The sequence below is a fragment of the Schistocerca piceifrons genome, chromosome 8 (genome assembly GCF_021461385.2).
Source record: "Schistocerca piceifrons isolate TAMUIC-IGC-003096 chromosome 8, iqSchPice1.1, whole genome shotgun sequence".
Lineage (NCBI taxonomy): Eukaryota > Metazoa > Arthropoda > Insecta > Orthoptera > Acrididae > Schistocerca > Schistocerca piceifrons.
In genome coordinates this window covers 267,549,630-267,569,600 of record NC_060145.1, presented here as the reverse complement: position 1 = coordinate 267,569,600, position 19,971 = coordinate 267,549,630, and the positions used below count along the sequence as shown (strand labels likewise).

General features: G+C 43.9%; 1 long non-coding RNA gene across 1 annotated transcript in view; it reads left to right on the top strand.

Moving 5' to 3' along the window:
• Nucleotides 1-19,971, top strand: part of LOC124711713 — a 496,662-nt gene that overhangs the window by 44,019 nt on the left and 432,672 nt on the right. Inside the window, exon 2 of the long non-coding RNA XR_007005502.1 lies at nt 16,249-16,283. This is a non-coding gene — a long non-coding RNA (uncharacterized LOC124711713). The remainder of the gene's footprint in view (nt 1-16,248; nt 16,284-19,971) is intronic.

Sequence of the window (19,971 nt, the reverse complement as noted above, 5' to 3'; positions counted from 1 at the left end):
ACAGATGTAGATGTACAAAAATTTTTTGGATTCTCTTCCTCGCCGAATTGAGCCAGTTATTTATCAAAGCTAGAGGCGGTGTTAAGCAGCATGTTAATGATCTCGTCTCTGAGCGACTAATGTTTCCGTGCGGTGGTTGCCTCTGAACCCAAAAATATGGAAACCGACGATCATTAAGAGAAGACGAAGATTAGTGTTTTGTAGTAGATTGTATGAAACTAATCCTCAGAAACCGAGGGTGGCAAAGGATGCAGAGGTATCTCATATTCCACTGCGTATTGCGTCGAATCTGCAAAACAAAGAGGTAAGATGCTCAGAAAGATGCGAAAAGACTTTCGTGTAGAGAAGAGAGTAAACGGCACTTGGAGCCACATATTTTGTGATGTATTTTGGAATGTTCTTTGCAAACTCCAGGACGAACTTGGGATGCCGGGTAAGAATTTGAATAGAATGTATCATCACAAATAAACCGTTTCACTGTTACAGGATCAGACATGTAAAATTACGCATTCCACTTTCCTCCGTCTGGTTGATGAAAGAGCAATATCGTAGCTCTGAACCGAGCGAGGTGGCGCAGTGGTTAGCACACTGGACTCGCATTCGGGAGGACGACGGTTCAAACCCACGTCCGGCCATCCTGATTTAGGATTTCCGTGATTTCCCTAAATCGCTTCAGGAAAATGTCGGAATGGTTCCTTTGATAGGGCACAGCCGACTTCTTTTCCCATCCTTCCCTAACCCGATGATACCGATAACCTCGCTGTTTGGTCTCTTCCTCCAAATCAACCAACTACCTGTACTGGATGGTTATAGTTAAATTGGAGCTACTCCCAGAGGTCCAGTAAGGGCTGTAACTATCGTATGGCAGCGAACTATGTAGGTATCCTAATGCATTGCGGCACCGATTTACGCAGAAAAGAGTTCCAGTTTCGGCCACCAAGAGGAAATCTGGCGCTGTGAAGGCAAGAAAGACGTACAGAAATGTTTCCATTTGTGATGGGTTAGGAACGGGACGTGAGCAGAAAAGATTGAACAAGTGAGAAAGGCATATGTTGATGTTCTTATTAACCGCCACTTACACAATTTCTTCAATACGAGGTGCGGCTAGAAAAAAACCGGACTGATGCTGGAAAAAACATTTATCTACAATTATTTACAATTTCATGTTATCTCCTTCAATGTACTCTCCTCCTCGGTCTCTACACCGCTCCATACGAATTTTCCACTGTTCGTAGCAATGCTGCAGATCATTTTCGGTAAGTCCATACATTACTTCCGTCGCTTTTTCTTTTACTGCTTCAACAGTCTCAAATTTAGTTCCTTTCAAAGCTGACTTGACTTTAGAGAAAAGAAAAAAGTCACAGGGGGCCAAATCAGGTGAGTAGGGTGGATGATCTAAGATGGGAATGTTGTGTTTTGCCAAAAACGTCTTCACTGACAACACACTGTGAGCTGGGGCATTGTCTTGGTGAAGGATCCATGACTTTTTTCTCCACAAATCGTTCCGTTTTCTCCGTACTCGCTCACGTAGGGTAGCCAGGACGCTAATGTAGTAATGCTGATTCACTGTGTGTCCCTCTGGTACCCAATCAATGTGCACAATCCCTTTGATGTCAAAAAAAAAAAAACAATCATCATTGCCTTGAATTTCGATTTTGACATTCGTGCTTTTTTTTGTCGTGGAGAACCAGGAGTTTTCCAATGCATCGATTGGCGTTTAGTTTCGGGATCGTAAGTAAAAAACCACGATTCATCGCAAGTAATAACATTTTGTAAGAAGGTGGGATCACTTTCAATGTTTTCCAGGATGTCAGAACAAATCATTCTTCGGCGTTCCTTCTGTTCAATTGTGAGACACTTTGGAACCATTTTTGAACACACTTTGTTCATGTTGAATCTTTCATGAAGAATCTGCCTAACACTTTCCTTGTCAACTCCTGTTAACTCAGACACTGCTCTGGTTGTTAAACGGCGATCTTGTCGAACAAGTTTACCGATTTTTTCAATGTTTGCATCAGTTTTTGCTGACAATGGTCTGCCAGTGCGAGTGTCATCACTGGTGTCTTCGCGGCCATCTTTAAATCGTTTAAACCACTAAAACACTTGTGTTCGCGATAAACAATCATCGCCGTAAACTTGTTGTAACATTACAAACGTTTCACTTGCAGATTTTCCTAGTTTGAAACAAAATTTGATGTTAACACGCTGTTCTTTCTGTACACTCAACATTTTCCGACGCACAGACAAAACGTCAACTACTTAAAACAGACGCCACGGGCAGACTGAGTGCAGGAGGCAGATGAAACTCGAGCAGTAGGCGGAGCGAGAGTCACGTGACAGTCCACGCGATTTTCAGCCTTATTGCATTCGTTTTATTGTTTCACCAGTACTAGTCCGGTTTTTTTCTAGGCACACCTCGTATGAGAACAGGAGAAGTCGATGAGATGCTGTTCAGCGCCAGATATTTGCAACTGGTGGGGCAAATTGGAACTAACTTTTTCTAGCGTTAATCGGTTCCGCAATAACACAATAGAACGTCTACTGAGTTTCGCTGCCGTATGCTAATTACGGCCCTCACTGGACTTCTATGAGTAAGTGCACTTCAGTTACAGCCACCCTGTAGTTTACTGTGGCAGGTAGTTATCAGATTAGTAACGATGTAATTAATGTGATAACTGTGATCATTCTAACAGGTTTTATAGTTCCTGGACAGGTTTGGGCATCAAAGGAATAAAACTTGAAGGATATAATATGCCACTGCACCAAGTTGCAGCTTTGAGTTGGTTGGTGAGCAGTGCTCGGATAGGGCAACTGTCAGCAAACCGACTTTGAAAGGGAGGTATTCGGTAGTAATCTCTTGTTGGCACACTGGTTCAACTTTTCACATATAATAAGTTTATTTCTTCTTCTTCTTCTTCTTCCAAAACTTCTGCTTGTTTTCCTTCATTTTCCCATTCAATCTCTGCCGTGGGAAATACACTCATTAGCCAGGATATTATGACCACCTACCTAATAGCCGGAATGTCCACCTCTGGCACGGATAAAAGTGGCGACGCTTCGTGGCATGGAAGCATAGTGAAGCCTTAGAAGATAGCTGGAGGGAGCTGGCACCATATCTGCACACACAAGCCACTTAATTCCCGAAAATTCCGGGGAGGAGGCGATGAACTCTGACGACATGTTCAGTCACTTCGCAGATGTATTCGATCGTGTTCAGATCTGACCAGTTGGGGAGGCCAGCACACCAATTGGAACTCGCCACTGTGTTGCTCAAACCACTCCAATTACACTCCAGGGCTTATGACATTGTGCATTATCTTGTTGAAAAATACCACGGGCATCGGGAAATATGGTCGTCATGAAGGGGTATGCGTGGTCTGTATCCAGTGTACCATAGTCGTCGTCATGGTGCCTTGCATGAACTCCACTGGACCCCTCGGTGTCCTCGTGAGTGTTCCCCAGAGCATAATGGAGCCGCCACCAGCATGTCTCTGTCGCGCCGTAGAGGGGTCAAGGAGCTGCTCCCCTGGAAGTCGACTGATTCGTGCCCTCCCATCGGCATGTTGAAGGTATCGCGAGTCATCAGCACATGCGACGCTCTGCCATTGCCCTAACGTCCAGTCACGATGGGCACGTGCCCATTTCAGTCGAAGTTGCCCATGTCGTGGTGTTCACATTGGCACATGCATGGATCGTCAGCTGCGGAGGCCCATCATTAGGAGTGTTAGGTGCACTGTGTGTTAGGAGAGACGTTTACTCTGCCTACCATGAAAGTCTGATGTTGATTCCGCCACAGTTCACCGCCTTTCCTGTTTTACCAGTCTACCCAGCCTACGACATGTGACATCTGTAATGAGGGGTGGCCACCCAACCCCACGACGTCTGGACGTGGTTTCAACTTGGTTTCGCCACGTGTTAAAGACAGTCGCCACAACACTCCTGGAACACCTGACAAGTCGTGCAGTTTCCGAAATGTTCGTGCCGAGTCTCCGGGCCTTCACAGTCTGTCGTCTGTTCGACTCAGATAAAACGCACACCTTCCCCATTCTAAGACGGACAGCACGCTCAGTGCAGTCATTCCTCGCCAGGTGACGCTGCTGTCGCCTGGACGGTAGGTCGGTGGTCGTAATGTTTTGGCTGATCAGTGAATAACAGTACTTGGTTTTGTATCACTATGGTTTTGTGTAGTTCAAACTTGAGGACACGCCAGCAGGCAAAGCTTGAGTCAATATGCGAAAGAAACTCGAAAGTTGGTTTTCTACCTCTTTGAGAGTTCCGTATCTTAGTCGGTAAAAATGGAACCCTTATAGGATCACTTTGTTGTCTGTCTGTCTGTCTGCCTGCCTGCCTGTCAAGGCTCTTTTTTTGTCAGGAACGGTTACGTACTGAAGTCTATGGTCCCTTGGATGTGTAAAAAACTTAAGCTTCTAAGTCAACGCAAGTAAAAGATACGTCCATATGTGTCACATGTTTGATACTCGCAAACTCACTCATCAAAACCGAGAGGGCACGTCTCGTTGACCTAGAATTGTAAAATTTGGCAAGAAGCAAAGTTTCAGAATAAAAGTAATAGGAAAAATCCGAAAATTGTTAATTTGTAAGTATATCACACGACAAAAATATATCTTTTATCATTTGTTATCCGACTTCAAACTTAAAACAGTCTCGAAAGTCTTGGAATTTCCCGGACCGATATCGTGCCAGTGTCGATATCGATAACAGACATAAATCGTAGAGATTCTCGATTCCAGGGATGGATGAACTGTCTGTATACATAATTAAGTTTTTACGGAACCTTGGAGCGCGAGCGCTACTAGCTCCAGGCCAGTTTCTTTATCTTCATACTGACCAACTACGATCACGTAATAAGTACAATCCCACTTCTTCATTTGTTGTTTCGTATTTTCCCGGGGAGGACGACGGTTCAATCTCGTCTCCGGCCATCCTGATTTAGGCTTACCGTGATTTCCCTAAATCGCTTCAGGCAAATCCCGGGATGGTTCCTTTGAAAGGGCACGGCCGATTTCCTTCCCCATTCTTCCCTCACCCGAGCTTGCGCTCCGTCTCTAATGACCTCGTTGTCGACGGGACGTTAAACACTAATCTCCTCCTCCCTCCTCCTCGTATTTTCCCAGTACTCCATCTTCTCTCTACACTGGTAATACCTTTTTTTCTTATCAGGTTGTTCCTGATTTCGTATTTATTCTGCCCTGTAAAGCCTTCTAAATGTGGAGCATTATTCTAAAATAATTTTCGATACTTTGTTTTTTCGGCTGCGTCTCTTCTTATTTCTGTAATGCATGCTATTATTGACTTCTTTTTCTAGAAATATAGGAATATTTGTTTCGTTTATTCATGAATTAGAAGTGGCAAAGAAGATCAAATTTCAGCTTGTTATTACGTCTGATGTTTTTTGAGTATTTGAAGTATCTCTTCTTTATTTCTCAGCTTCCAACCACCTTCAGTTCGTTTTTGCCCCATTATTGTTCCAATAATCAGTCTTTCAGATGTCTATTTTGCCCAGATTATAGTTAATCATTTGGCATTCACATGTATATAGACAATCTTGTCGTACCTCTGCGACATAGTGTTTTAGTTTCGTATTTGTAGAAATGCATTTCCTGTTTTGGGTATTTATAGTGAAACCATATCTCTTCAGGGTTTTATTAACTCATACATTTAAGCAAATTTGTTTTTACGTTCTGCAGTATGGCTTGTCCATTATAATTAAACGTACTAACTCGCTCTCTCATACCTATTTCGTTTTTAGTGTACTTTTCGTCAGCTTTATTTTTATATTTGTCCTACATTTGAATTTTTAGTAGAAATTGTGAGACCAGTTGTATTGGCTATTCTTTCCGGAAGATTCTGAGTAAATGCTTCTGTCAGATTTTCTGAAAGTATTCTAAAACGTTGGCAAAAGCTAGGTAATTCATCTTCATGCCATGTGATTTCCTTTATAGGATTATTAATTCAGTTTTGTGATTGTTTAGCGCCTTATTACATCCTTACAATTCTTTCTACCCTTTATTTTTCTCAAATAATCGTTGAGGAGTTAATAGATGAAAGGATATAAATTATCGGTATTTATTTTCTCGGCCTTTCTTAGCGTGCACTGTTTAGCCTATGAACTAAAACTCGCATGCTGCACAGATCAGCGCTGTGACGCGTGGCAATGATCCTAGCATGGCTCTTGGATTGGACAGGAACACGTGCGGCCAGACAGGCCGTGATTTATATAGCCGGCTACAGTCGTAAACAGATTCTCTGGTACCACGTGTGGGCGCCTCATCTCGTATGTACATTCGTGCCCTCCCTTCCCCCCTCCCTCCCCCTCCCCCCCTCACCCATTCGCTCCAGCAGTCAACGCCTGCACAGACGGACTAGCGCGTGTCCAAAGCTTTCTCGGCTCTCGTGCCTCCATGCACCACTCACGACACTGCTTACGTCTTTGGGTTCACTCATTTGAGTAGCAAGTGATTCAATAAACACAGCATTAAGTTGGTTCATTCCCGATTTATTCATTTTTTATGTTTGTAATTTAATTTTCATGATTGGAAACGTAGGCTGTGGTCACCTGTAGGTATCCAAAATCCATGTTACGTAAGGGTCATCAAATGTCTGCGTAGTAATGAAACTGTCAAATAGTAATTTTTCGTCGCCATCCCCCCCCCCTCTCCCTCTGACACACTCACTCACACACACACACACACACACACACACACACACACACACACACACACACACACACACACTCCTCTCCTCTCCTCTCCTCTCCTCTCTCTCTCCTCAGTCGGCTGTAAAGTGACAAAACAGCTAGTCTTAAGAAACTGTAAATACAGACAGTCCAAGAAGCAGTAGTTTGTTTGCTAATTAGTACGTTAACTTCTGCAATGTTGTTCAGATTTAATCGTTGCAATAAGATTTAAACATCCAGAGTAGCGCATTTATGGTTGTAAGACTACCATAAGTAAGCGGTGACTACGGTTGCTTTCCTAGTAGCATTGGTCAGTTAAGATTGTAAACGCATTACATGTACGTTAGACACATTGCATAGCTATCGGCCATTACGTCATTTCGATAGCTTTGTTTGCGTATAAGATCAGTGTCTTACTAGATTCCCCTACAAACCGGAAGCGGTGAACCGTCTAGAAACTAAGTGAGGGTACGTAACGTGCGGAACATTTTTCTACATGGTTATCTTCCTGTCTGTTACTTAAAAATAAAAAATATTTATAGAAAATTCAGGTTTTATTCTAGAGTTGTTGATTTGTAACTTGAAACAGAGGGCCATTGTTGTAAAAATAAAAAAAATTATGGATTATCATATAGCACTAGGATAAGCAGTTTCCTGAAGAAAGGTAAAATTATTTAAAAAAAACCACACAAAACAAAAACGTATCAAACATCGCTTCAATATTTCATTGAGCTTGTATAAAACATGCTTCGGTTATTCATAAACAACTTTCGCACTTGCCAGTAATAACATGAAACTCTTGTTTTTAATCATGAGCGTTCTGTTGAGAAAAAAAGGCCACTGTGCGTGTAAACTGTACTTGCATCAAAGGTAATTGCTTTGGTTACATCAAAGCGCAGACATAACGCCATCAGTAAATGTTTATTGCTCATGAAATGCAATTTACATTTTGTATGGATATAGAATACACCGTGGACTAACGCTGAACGATGTGCGGTGCTAATTAGGTGCGTGAAAAACAGAAAACAAAGAGAAGTCGTCGGCTTCCAGTTCATTTACGTTTCTTCTCCTACCCGTACTGCCGGTAATCGTATCATCTACTATACGTCATTTATGTACTGTACCAAAGCCACCGAACGGGTTTTACTAGAGCACGACTATAAGCGCATTCTGTAAATAACAATACTTTGCATGTGGGCTATTGTTAAATGTTCAAAGCACAATTACGGCTATTGCGCTGTTCTCTACCACAGAGCAGATAAACAAAGCTTTTAGCGGATGAAAGTGTATACTCGTACAACAAGAGCTGGTCGCTAACATTATTACATTGCACTTTGTACCCACAACCACCACAAACATAAAAAAATACATAGTAGCTCCATAAAATTACGGGAATTCAATAGTAACTTTACTGCTGCTAATAATTCGGCTGCAAATTGTCCAGACAACTTTGGAGCGAATCGGACGGAGTGATATTACAGCGCTCCCATCCACATTACATACCGTCAGAGCGACAGAGGCTGCAGAGAGATATGCTACTGTGAGCCCTATGTGATGGATGTTGCTTAACAAATTCTGGTCAGCAGGGTGACACCACCGTTGCATATGTTAGTCAACTACTGCCAATACCAGAGTCCACATTGTGACAACGTTAAAACCATCATCAAAATTAGTTAAATAATTAGTCGGCTGTGTTTCAGCGGCTTCATTGGGTACCGACTCTCAGAAGGATGAAACGGATGTTGGCCTGAACTTTTCATAGTCCATAACATACCTTGCCGTATTGAGAGTGGCATATACACTGTCCAGTCGTATTAATGTGACCACCTGTCAGAAGAACCCTAAATAACCACCGTTTGGAGGTCGGACCACTGCAAGGCGTGCAGGTAGAGTGCCAGTGAGATTGTGGAAGATACTAACAGGGATGTGGAACCATGCCGAGTCCAGTGCGCAAGGATTCTCGGTTGAGGATCCATGGCGCGCATTGCCCGATCGAGGTGGTGCCGGGGAAGTATGGTAGACTCTTCCTGTCGCCCTTTAAACCACGAGCTGTGTGATGCAATGCATTGTCCTGCTGGTAAATGTGCCGAAGAAAATCAAACTACATATAGGGGTAGACATGGTCCCCAAGGATAGATGCACACCTGTGTTGGTCCATTGTTCGTTCCAGAATGACGAAATCACCTAGGGAATGTTACGAAAGCATTCCCCAGACAATAACGCTCCCTCTTCCGGCCTGCACCCTTCCTACGATTGTTGCAGGGTGTCTGCTTTCACGCCATACAGGCCAACGGAGCGGCCACCTATCCGACGGAGCATAAATCGTGATTCATCTGAAAAGGCCGCTTGTCGCCACTGGCTGGACGTCCATATGCGATTTTGGCGTGCAAATTCCAGCCTTCGTTGCCGATGAAGAGCAGTCACCGTGGATGCATAAAACAGGCGCCTACCGCGGAGGCCCATACCAGCAACATTCGCTTTGGAGACACAGTTGGTAACCCCTTGGCTCGTCTGCGCTGTCAATTGCTCAACAGTTGCACGTCTATTTGACCGTACACGTCTCCATAGCTGTCGTTCACCCTGTCATGGTGCATTATAGTTGCCTCGGCGCCGGTTCTTGTTCAAATGTCCGTGCGTTCCTAAGGAACCAAACTGCTGAGGTCATCGGTCACTAGACTTACACACTACTTAACCTAACTGTGGTGTGCGTACTGTAATACCTTCGGTATATACACCATCAGATTATTTGACTTGTCGCTCTAACGAAGTAGGCGAGTATCAGCAATATGTCTCGTGGTCTTATCGTGGCGTGTTTATCTTCTGCCGTTAGGTCAGACGATAGAAATGCCACTTGCATACTTAGAGTAGCAGATTGACAGTGACTAACTTTAAATGGAACTTGATTAATTTTCACACACATTTATTAAAATAATAACATGCATAAACATTACGTAACTTGATTCTGGAGGCTATTTACAATTGGCAATCTGAAGTTCCTTTGGTCTTGGTACGTTAATCTTATTCTCACATATCTCTGATTCTTGACAAAGTGTCTATACATTTCTCTTCATGGCTATGTACAGGAATACAATAATCTTCTTAGGTGCAGACTGAAACTTGACTATAGACTGGTACAGACTAATGCAGACTGGTACAGACAGGTGCAGATAAATGCAGACTGACTAATCGGCGGTCTGTGCACTCGTTATAATACCTCGCGCGTACAGGTATCACTGCGCGAGTGTGATCCGCGAGGAGAAAAGGTTGTACGTTAGCAGCAATCTCATTGGGTGCGTTACATATTAATACGCGAATCGGCGGAAGCAGAATTTGGTCCGGCTCTAAGGCAGCGCCATCTCGTAGTGCGGAGACGGACGAGCGCTGCGCCTGCGCTGTTGTGCTTAGCGGGGCGCGCTCTAGTGGGAAAGTTGTGTACGCGCTGACTACGCGGAACTATGTACACAACACTAACTAATGCTAAGAACAAAACAAAACACACACACACACACACACACACACACACACACACACACACACACACGCCCGCCCCTTGGGAGGACTCCAGCGTCCGGCGTGAGGGGTAGCACAATCCGTGACATGGCGTCTCAAACCGCGCAGCGGCGCCGGTTCTGGAGAGCGCTACTTTTCCATGCAGGGTATAATTTAACCAAGGTGGCATGCAGACAGTTTACAGATTTAGCCGTTTCAAAAAAGCCTCCACCTTTGGCCCGAAATCCAATGATCATGTCCTTCTGGACGTCAGATAAATCGTTATGTTTACGCATTACAACGACTGCACTGTTTTCCTGCGTCTCTCCGACACATTTTATGTACTCTCCACCTCTAGTGCTGCACGTACCGTCTATGAATGGTTTATTGCACGTTGTCATCGAACATAGGCGGTGGTCAGATTAATGTGACTGCACCGTTTATAAGCCCTTCAGGAAGTTCCTTCCAAGTTAATAGCGCAGATTAGATAAACATTCGGAGAGTCCCCTTCAATCTACATAGTCATGATGGGTATACTGTCTCTCCCATCTTCCAAGATAACAGTCCTGTTGACAGGGCTGCAATTCAACGTTCCTAGTTTGACAGACATCCAGGCACGCAAAGCACCTTGACTGACCCTCTACACCACCCGATCTGGGAACTATTTGGAACAGCGTGTGAAACGTAGCAGGCTAGCTACTGTGACCGAGCGGTTCTAGGCGCTTCATTCTGGAAGCGCGCTGCTGCTACGGTCGCAGGTTCGAATCCTGCCTCGGGCATGAATGTGTGTGATGTCCTTAGGTTAGTTAGGTTTAAGTAGTTCTAAGTCCTAGGGGACTGATGACCTCAGATGTTATGTCCCATAGTGCTTAGAGCCATTTGAACCATTTTTGAAACGTAGCAATCGACATCCCCGCAGTCTGTTAGCTCCACAGTATCTAGTCATCAGTGAGTGGCGTGAATAAACTTGTGGACACTCTACTATGCTGAATACAGGCGATTATAAAGGCGAGATTCAGAGATACACGGATTAGAGTAATGTCTCATGGGACTAATAATCTTTTTCCATTGTTCTTACTATTAAATACCTGTAAGGCTTATAATAAAGAGGTAAAACTTTGGTTGTTGGTAGGGCAGTATGAAGCGTGCGACTTGCACGCACTAGTGGTGTTGGCAGTGTTGCGGCATTGTAACATTCCCGACTGCTACAAGTGGTGCTATGGCAGCAACAGATAAGCAAACTCCGCCCGCCTACTCGCTCCTGCGCCCGCCTCCCGTTCTTGGCGGTGAGACTATGCACAGTCGGGAAAGCGCGCCATTCTTAATGGCATCGCACTCACCACCGTTCATGGAAATCATTTCGACACTCTCCTTGTTTGCTTCGACTGTGACGCACGCATCCTGTGAGAACATGCAGGGATAGAACACGCCCCAGTCGTGCTTGTGACATACGTACACCACATTTTGTAAGGTACTCACAGCTTTATCTGTTATTTTGGGATTAAGCGTGAACTAAATTTTCATTTATCTTGTCACCTTCGACGCATTGTGTTGGGAAGACACTGCTTAGTCATCAATCCAGTTTTAATCAGCCTTCCCTTCCAGTTGTGAAGGTAGTTAGTCTGTTCTTTTCACGCTTTTGTGCACTACTATTTTCAGAATTTTCAGTGACGCCCTATTTCCGGTCTTATGTTTGCGCAGAGCGAAAACAAGACTCCCCTTAGCTACACTATGGGTTTTTGTTCGAATTTTCAGACTCAGGCGAAGAGCCCGGACAAATGGGATATAGGATTGACCAAGTGCCAAAAAATTCATCTCTTCAAGGCCTAGCCTTTTCACGCATGAATGATTTGCTTTGGTGTGATATTTAACTGTCAAAATGGCTTCTTTCGAATCACGTACTAAATTTGGAACATCTTGAGGAAATAAGACGCTAGGAAAGCAAATGACGTGACAGGAAGCTTATGCTTTCAAAACAAAACTTGGAAAAAAATGGGAAAAATTCAAATGTTTTGTGAAATGAGTTGTATAAAAGTAAGATGTAAAGTGCATTAGACGAACATTTGACGCGTCTGTGACTGATGCTCGAAAATGTGTACAGCAAATGAGGTGTCAACTGAGCGTTTAAAGTTCCATATTTACACTTAGAATTTTAAACAATACCAAATGATATTTGTTTGGTGGATCATGTGGACCGTGCAGTACACTGTTGTGTGGCCTTGTCATATTTCTATCATCTATGCCCGAAGGTATATAAAAGTTACGTTTTTTCAGGCTCAATGATTTTTCAGTACAGAACATTCAAATATCAGAAAAGAGAAAAGGTGCATTCTCAGTCGGCACTTCCACCATTATTCAAAGGCGCGCAAATGTTTCTCTAATGTATTTTATTCCATACTTTTAGACACAATTTCACAAAATACGGTCGTTCTTTTTTTTCCAAATTTTGTTGTTACTGTTTTTATCTACAGCTTCGACAGTGCTCCGCAAGACTTTCTGAAATTTACGCTCTCTGAAATTCAACGGTAAACATCTCCGTGTTTAACAACACTTCCCTTGCATCTTCTGCGTTTGTTGAAAATTCGTATGCTCTCGCACGTGCTGGGTAAACGATTCAGTGGCGAAACGCGTCGCTCTTCGTCGGTTCTTCTCTATCTTTTCTATTAATGCCTCTTGATAGGGATTACAGACTGATGAACGATACTCAAGAATCAGTTGAAAGATATGAGGCCTTTCCACTTTAGGTAGCTCCTGATGATTATTAGTATATTTTTACGGTAGATGCTGTTTCCAATGGCTTCACACCGACAGTATATTTTTTTTGTAATCCCTTGTCGCCAGTTTTGTTAAGGCCTCGTCGCTACTGCTGTGGAGGCCGAGCTGCCACTGTTGTTACGGTAAGCCGAGTTTGTGAGTTCGTGAAGCGGCTTCTGGTTCATTACGCCGCTAAGACCATTTCTCCCTGCCACTTTTACGCAGCTGTGCCCAGGGTCAGGAATGAGATAGGAGAACGAAGGTTCTAAAACACTCCAACAAATTATTAACAAACTCTTGCTTGTCGAATAATGAAGTCTGGAACACTATTTGTAATATAACACAAAAAGGCCCTCAACTGCTAAGTGCAAATTATCGTAAGTAAACTTCATAGTACATAGCAAATGCAATTTACAACAACTGTCTGTTCACTCCTAAGAGTTCACTAAACGACATTCCCTGTCTTATGTCAGCCCTGGACGATGATATATAACCAGGTGGACGGGAGCTGTTCTTCTGTCTTTCGACTAGGCTTCTGTCCGTTGTAGTCCGGTCGTTGGCGGATTGTACTCGGCCGGCTATTGGCCGAGGCGAAGTCGATATCTTCATCCTCAGCGCTGCCCGTGGCGCTGTTGGAACTCGCGCAAATGGTAAGTCTCTATGGCACTGACACTAGCTTGCACCTTTGCGCCTGTGGTACTTACGCCCTAGCTGTATCTTGTTGGGACAACACGGCAAATTGTACAAGTAGGTGTTATCTTCGCCTCTTAAGCTCAGTACGTTACGTTTATTTACGTTGAGGAGAAACTGCCCGACCGATCATCAGTAGTATTAGATTATGAAATGTACCCAGCTTCCACAGCCTTGTTATAGAGAACAGTCAGTTAATGAAGGCATTTTAGAACAGACAGCTTCTATTTTGCACTTCTAATTAATCTGGAGAGGAGTTCGTTAGATTAATGATGCAATATTTAACTTCGGCAGCTTTGTCTCGATCTATTCTGTTGACCTTTTGTTAATAATGGCCCGGCTTTTTATCAGTTGCTTGAATAAAACGTAAACTTCCTTTTTCGGTTTCTGTTCAATGCAAGAAAAAAATCTGTTCGTGTACTTTTGACATAAACGATACATTCCATTCTCAACACAATAACGGTGAAATCAAACCTTCTGCTGTGTAATCCAAATAACCAGGAACAGTTCACAGTTGATGATAACTGGCCCCAATTTACAAGCACGCTAACACAGTTCCCTCCTCACACCTCGTTACATATTTGCCGGCTCGACCACATTTCCAAAACCAGCGATATACATGTGCCCAAGACAGGCTTCCAAGAAGTTAAATTGGTATGAAAATATAAACAGCGACATAATTTTTTGTCTATCAGAAGGTGGAAAACTGTGTGTTATTTCAAAATATGATTTGTGTTAATTATTCAGTTATTGTTTTTATTCAAATCGGTTTTGAATCAAATGTAAAGTACGTGTATGACTGGTCACAGGGAATCGTTATAATATCCTTGCACTTCACAGCTGCAGTTGCAACCTTCTTATAGATAATAGTATCGCTTGCAAGTAGCCTCACTTAGCCTACAACATTATCCATTTCATCATTAATATACAGGATGGTCAGAATCAGTTTGAAAAGCTTGTAGGAATGTTGTAAGGTAGGTTGTGCTGAGAAATAATTGTTATGAGAAAATTCGATACGTTGCGCCGCTCCGAGTTATTTGGCATTGAAATTAGCCAGTCAGGCCCTTGCGCGCTCGAATTCAAGCGGTCCGCTAGAGACGGTATCGAAAACCGAACAAGAGAGCGATACAAAAATTGGACATGGGAAGGCGGTGAGGATCGAACCCGAACCAAAGACTGGACAGTGTCGTGCGCTATCGTGTATGTTGTGAAAACAATTGGCACTAACTATATGTGGCGGGCCGCTTCAATTTGCGCGCGCAGCGGCTTGATTGGCTAACTGCAATGCCAATTAACTTGAAAACGGCATAACCTATCGAATTGTTTTCTTAGCAATTATGTCAGGCTACGCGAGGTACTATTCTCGTCAAAAGTCAATTACAGGATGAAGCCATCCTTCCATCTCTCGCGTGACTAAGAACTGCTATCTTGCGGGATTTGCACTCTGAAGCTACTGCCATTCAGCAGCTATGAAGCAGCTTCGCTGTACAAAATAGCAACATTAAAAGTCCTCTATATATGAGTATTTCTCGACAGTTTGAACTGTTGTCTTAGCAGATGAGTAATAACAAAGTTAATCTACATCTGCATAACAACTCTGCAATTCACAATTAAGTGCCTGGCAGAGGGTTCATCGAATTACCTTTTAAGTTACTGCTCTACCGTTCCACTGTCGAACAGCGCGTGGGAAAAACGAACACTTAAAACTTTCCGCGCGAGCTCTGATTTCTCACACTTTATGTATCATTTCTCTCTAGGTAGTTTGGCGCCAACAAAATATTTTCACTTTCATAAGAGAAAGTTGGCGGTTGAAATTTCATGAGAAGGTTCTACCGCAGCTATAAACGCCTTTGTTGTAATGACTGCTACCCAATTTCATGTGTCATATCCGTGGCGCACTCTGCCCTCATCCATGATACTAAAGAACGAGCTGCCCTTCTTTGAACTTTTTCGATGTCCGCCGTCAATCCTATCTGATGCGGATCCCACACTGCACAGCAGTACTTCAGAAGAGGGCTGACAAGCGTAGTTTAAGCGATCTGTTTAATAGTCATGTTACATGTTCTAACTGTTGTGCCAGCAAATCGCAGTCTTTGGTTTGCTTTCCACACAACATTATTTATTCATAACTTGTAGTGATGCATTGCTTCGGAAAGATAATGAAGATGAAAATTGTCGAACATGTCCATCAACACAACACTCTTATACGCCCAATGACGCAAGATTATTAGCGACGTTGAAAACTGTCGTAATTTCTGGTCCGTTACCAATGCGCCACACTGCCAGTGCTAAATTGGTTAAACATTTGCGTGCACAGTTACTGTGAAATTTGTGTGTCAATAACTTCACAAATTACTAGATAACAAAGCGAGGACTTAGGAAACGAAATGGGATGGTAGGTAGCTTGTCAGAAAACCACCAAAGGCGTGTATGATTCGTTGTTGAGAGTGTACAATATTCTTTATTTTAGCATTTATTATCTCATATTTTATTGGTTGGGCTTAAGTTAAAACATGTGTGAAGTGCGATGATAATATATTTTCGTATTATAATACAAATGTAACATTTGTATATATGGGAAGCAAATGACTGGAGCTTAATGTAAGTCTTTGTTACAGGAATCGCTGACAGCGTGAGCCAGCATCCGTCGCCGGTGAGTTTCGCAGTCTCTCTCTCTCTCTCTCTCTCTCTCTCTCTCTCTGCGCTTCTGTGTGTCCATTGTGCTAGCTCTGCACCTGGCGTTGGCGATACGGCAGGCGGTAAACGAGGCTGCCTCTTCATCGTCGAGGTCGTCACAGAATGCCTGAACTCGAAACACTGGAGAACTTGGTGATGGCTTTGTTCTGTATCACTTGCTGGCGCTGTCCAAACACTGTAGTGGGAAAACAAAGGTTTAGCATCAAAACTTCGGTTCCACTACCTTTTGGTGGCTATTATCAACGTGACCTATATTTGTGTTATCTGCTCTAAATAAATGAGCGCGACGCTAGTAGCACGCACCGAAATAAGACGTCCATTGACTTCAGGGATGGCTGCAAGCGAGAGAGGAGACTACCATTGGACTGAGTAAGAACGGGAAGCGAAGCAAGTACCACACTGGCTCACGGAGTACGAAAGTGGAAATAAGTCTAGAAGCGCGAATGTTGAAGTTTTCGTTTGGACACGCCAAGTACTATGATTAAATGCACGGTGGTTCTCGTTACGCATCCAGCGTTCCACAGCAATGCGAACAAGTTGAGAAATTTCAGGTAGTCTCTGCTATGAACTTTCCTTTTGTTAATGCAGATTATTTTCACATTTTATTTCACAGCCTAGTCTCTTTCGGTGACTACACCATGATTCCAGTTCTGTCATCCCATCTGAGGGTAGGTTTTACCGCGTGAAACACAGTTGATTTATACCTTATCTGATACAAAAATGTCTTTCCTTGGAGCCGAATTTCTAATTTCCGAAATCGGAAGAAAGCAGGACGAAAATAGAGACAGTAAAGGGTATGAGGAGCCAATGCGAATCCAAACAGATGCACCTTCGACATTGTACATGATGCTGTGTTGGTTGGAGTGTTGCCCCAATGAAACAAGTCTTGCTTTTCTGTCACTGTTGGCTCTTTCTAAGTCGGATCCTGTTTCAAAACAAACGGTAATGAAACACTGTCGAAGACATTTATGCTTGTACCTTTGCCCAAGTCATCTGTCAAGCTTACAACTAGAGAATAAAATTGAGGAAAAAAAAACACATTTGCTCATTTTACCCGACAGAACGACCATGGCCTTCTTCGACTAGCTCTCACACACGTGACTGTTCCCGTCGTTGTGATTGTTGCTTGGTCTCGAGAGCATGCTCATGGATCCAAGTTTAGTCCATGGTCACTGCAATGTGCGAAACTTTCTGCTAATTAGCGCGAAATATCTTTTCTTCCGTTAAACTTTCTTCTCGATCTTTTCTTGTCGGCCGGCCGGTGTGGCCGAGCGGTTCTAGGAGCTACAATCTGGAACCGCGCGACCGCTACGGTCACAGGTTCGAATCCTGCCTCGGGCATGGATGTGTGTGATGTCCTTAGGTTAGTTAGGTTTAAGTAGTTCTAAGTTCTAGGAGACTGATGACCTCAGAAGGTGAGTCCCATAGTGCTCAGAGCCATTTGAATCACTTTTTCTTGTAAAACCCAGCATTTCTCCCTTGCTAGTTGCATTGTACACAGTTTTGAAAGATTTTCGTACTGGTCTCATTGCCTTGAAAGAAAAAATAACTGCTAATGCACACGCGTTGCAACCATTTCTTTTCAAACGCATCGAAAGTTTAATTTAGAAAACAAAACCCCGGTTCAGTTTACCAGAAGCACTGCAGCAAAGTTTACATGACGTGAAGGGAAACTTCGGGAATATGTTCACATTAAGTGGTAGCAATGAACTACAGCGAAATTTTCGCCGTGCATTGAAATCTTTCCTTAGTGCCGCGCCGCGATGGGCAAATTCCAGCCCCATCACAATTCGAAACATTTTCCCTTCTACAAAAGTTTTGTGTGTGAGGGGGTAACGTCCGCCATAGGACCCGCGTTGGTTGCTGTGGATATGGTAGATATACATGGGTTGGGCACAAATATGGAATCGCCGCGAGGAATGCATGCTGGAACATAAATGCAGGTGGTGGCCAAGCGAGTAGGTCCTCAGTACGCTGCAAGACTAATTCATGGTCGGAACAGTGTCCTCTGTACTTGTGAGTGCATTATCTGATTGAAATCGAACGTCAGAAAACTGTTGATGCTCGTATGGTGTGTGTTTCCGTAATCAGGGTAGTCAAAAGTGGCACCCTACCGAAGATTTATACGACATCCAGGGTAAGCGGAAAAACACCATCAGCTAAGTCACAACGCGGACGAAAGTGTGTCTCGAGTGTTAGTGACAGACTGTCATTGAAGAGGATCGTGACGAAAATTAAAAACACGACAGCTGCAAAATTCATTGCAGAACTGTCACACACGCGAACGCTACCAGCGCCGAAGCAACGTGAAGCAATTTCCTTAAGCAGAGTGTTGCAGGGTGAGCTATAATTCCAAAATCACTCACAGGTGATGCAAATACCACTAACAGGACAGCGTCATGCCGAAGCCGTAAAATCTGGGCTATGGGGCAGTGGGAGATAGTCGTTTGGTGGTATGCGTCCTTTGCACACTTTTTCCAACTTCGGCCCCAGTTTACGTCCCAAGAGCGAATTATGGCCAGCATTCGGTGATGATTCGGGTGAGCATATCGCTGTATTCCGTGGGTCCCATTGGTTACGCCGCAAGGCCGCATTACTTCCAACGATGATGAGGTCCATCCCATGGTAACTGTTTGCTTCCCACTGACGATGTTGTATTCGAAGACGGCGGGGTCCCTGTTCATACAGCTCGCATCGTCCCGAACTGGTTTCGTGAGCACGAGGATGATCTTTACAACTCCTGTTGCCGCCACAGTCACGAGACCTCATTCTGTTCTAGCCTTTGTGGTCTACTTTGGAGAGGATGCGCTATCGCTATCCATCTCCATCATTATCTGAACATGCCACGATTTTCGTGCTGGAAAGGTACTGTATAAGAGTCCCTTGTACATACGGAACCTCTGTTTATCGATCACGAGACGACTGGAAGCTGTTCTGTCCGCAGCTCGTGGTCTCGCGGTCGCGTTCTCGCGTCCCTGGCACGGGGTCCCGGGTTCGATTCCCGGTGGGGTCAGGGATTTTCACTTGCCTCGAGATGACTGGGTATTTGTGTTGTCCTCATCATCCAAAAATGTGTGTGAAATTTTATGGGACTTAACTGCTAAGATCATCAGTCCCTAAGCTTACACACTACTTAACCTAAATTATCCTAAGGACAAACACACACACACACACACACACACCCATGCCCGAGGAAGGACTCGAACCTCCGCCGGGACAAGCCGCACAGTCCATGACTGCAGCGCCCCAGACCGCTCGGCTAATCCCGCGCGGCTGTTCTCATCATTACATCATAATTCATGCAAGTGGCGGAATTGGACTGAGCAAAGGTTGGGAATTTGTACGGGCGCTGATAACCGAGCAGTTGAGTGCCCTATAAACCAAACATCATCATCGACATCATCATCATGGAAGCTGTTCTGAATGCCAACAGGTTTCGTACACCGTATTAGGCACGGTAATGCGTTTTGATTTTGGTGTTTCCATCTTTTTGTCCAAGCCGTTTGATATAAGGCACTGGAGTGGGTGGTCTGAAGGCGCTCAGCATTTGGAACATGTAGAAGTTTGCCACGCAATCGGCACGCTCCGAGTACACGGTACGTAGTAGCGGGCAGTGCTGCGTCGGCCGAACGGGACATAAAGAC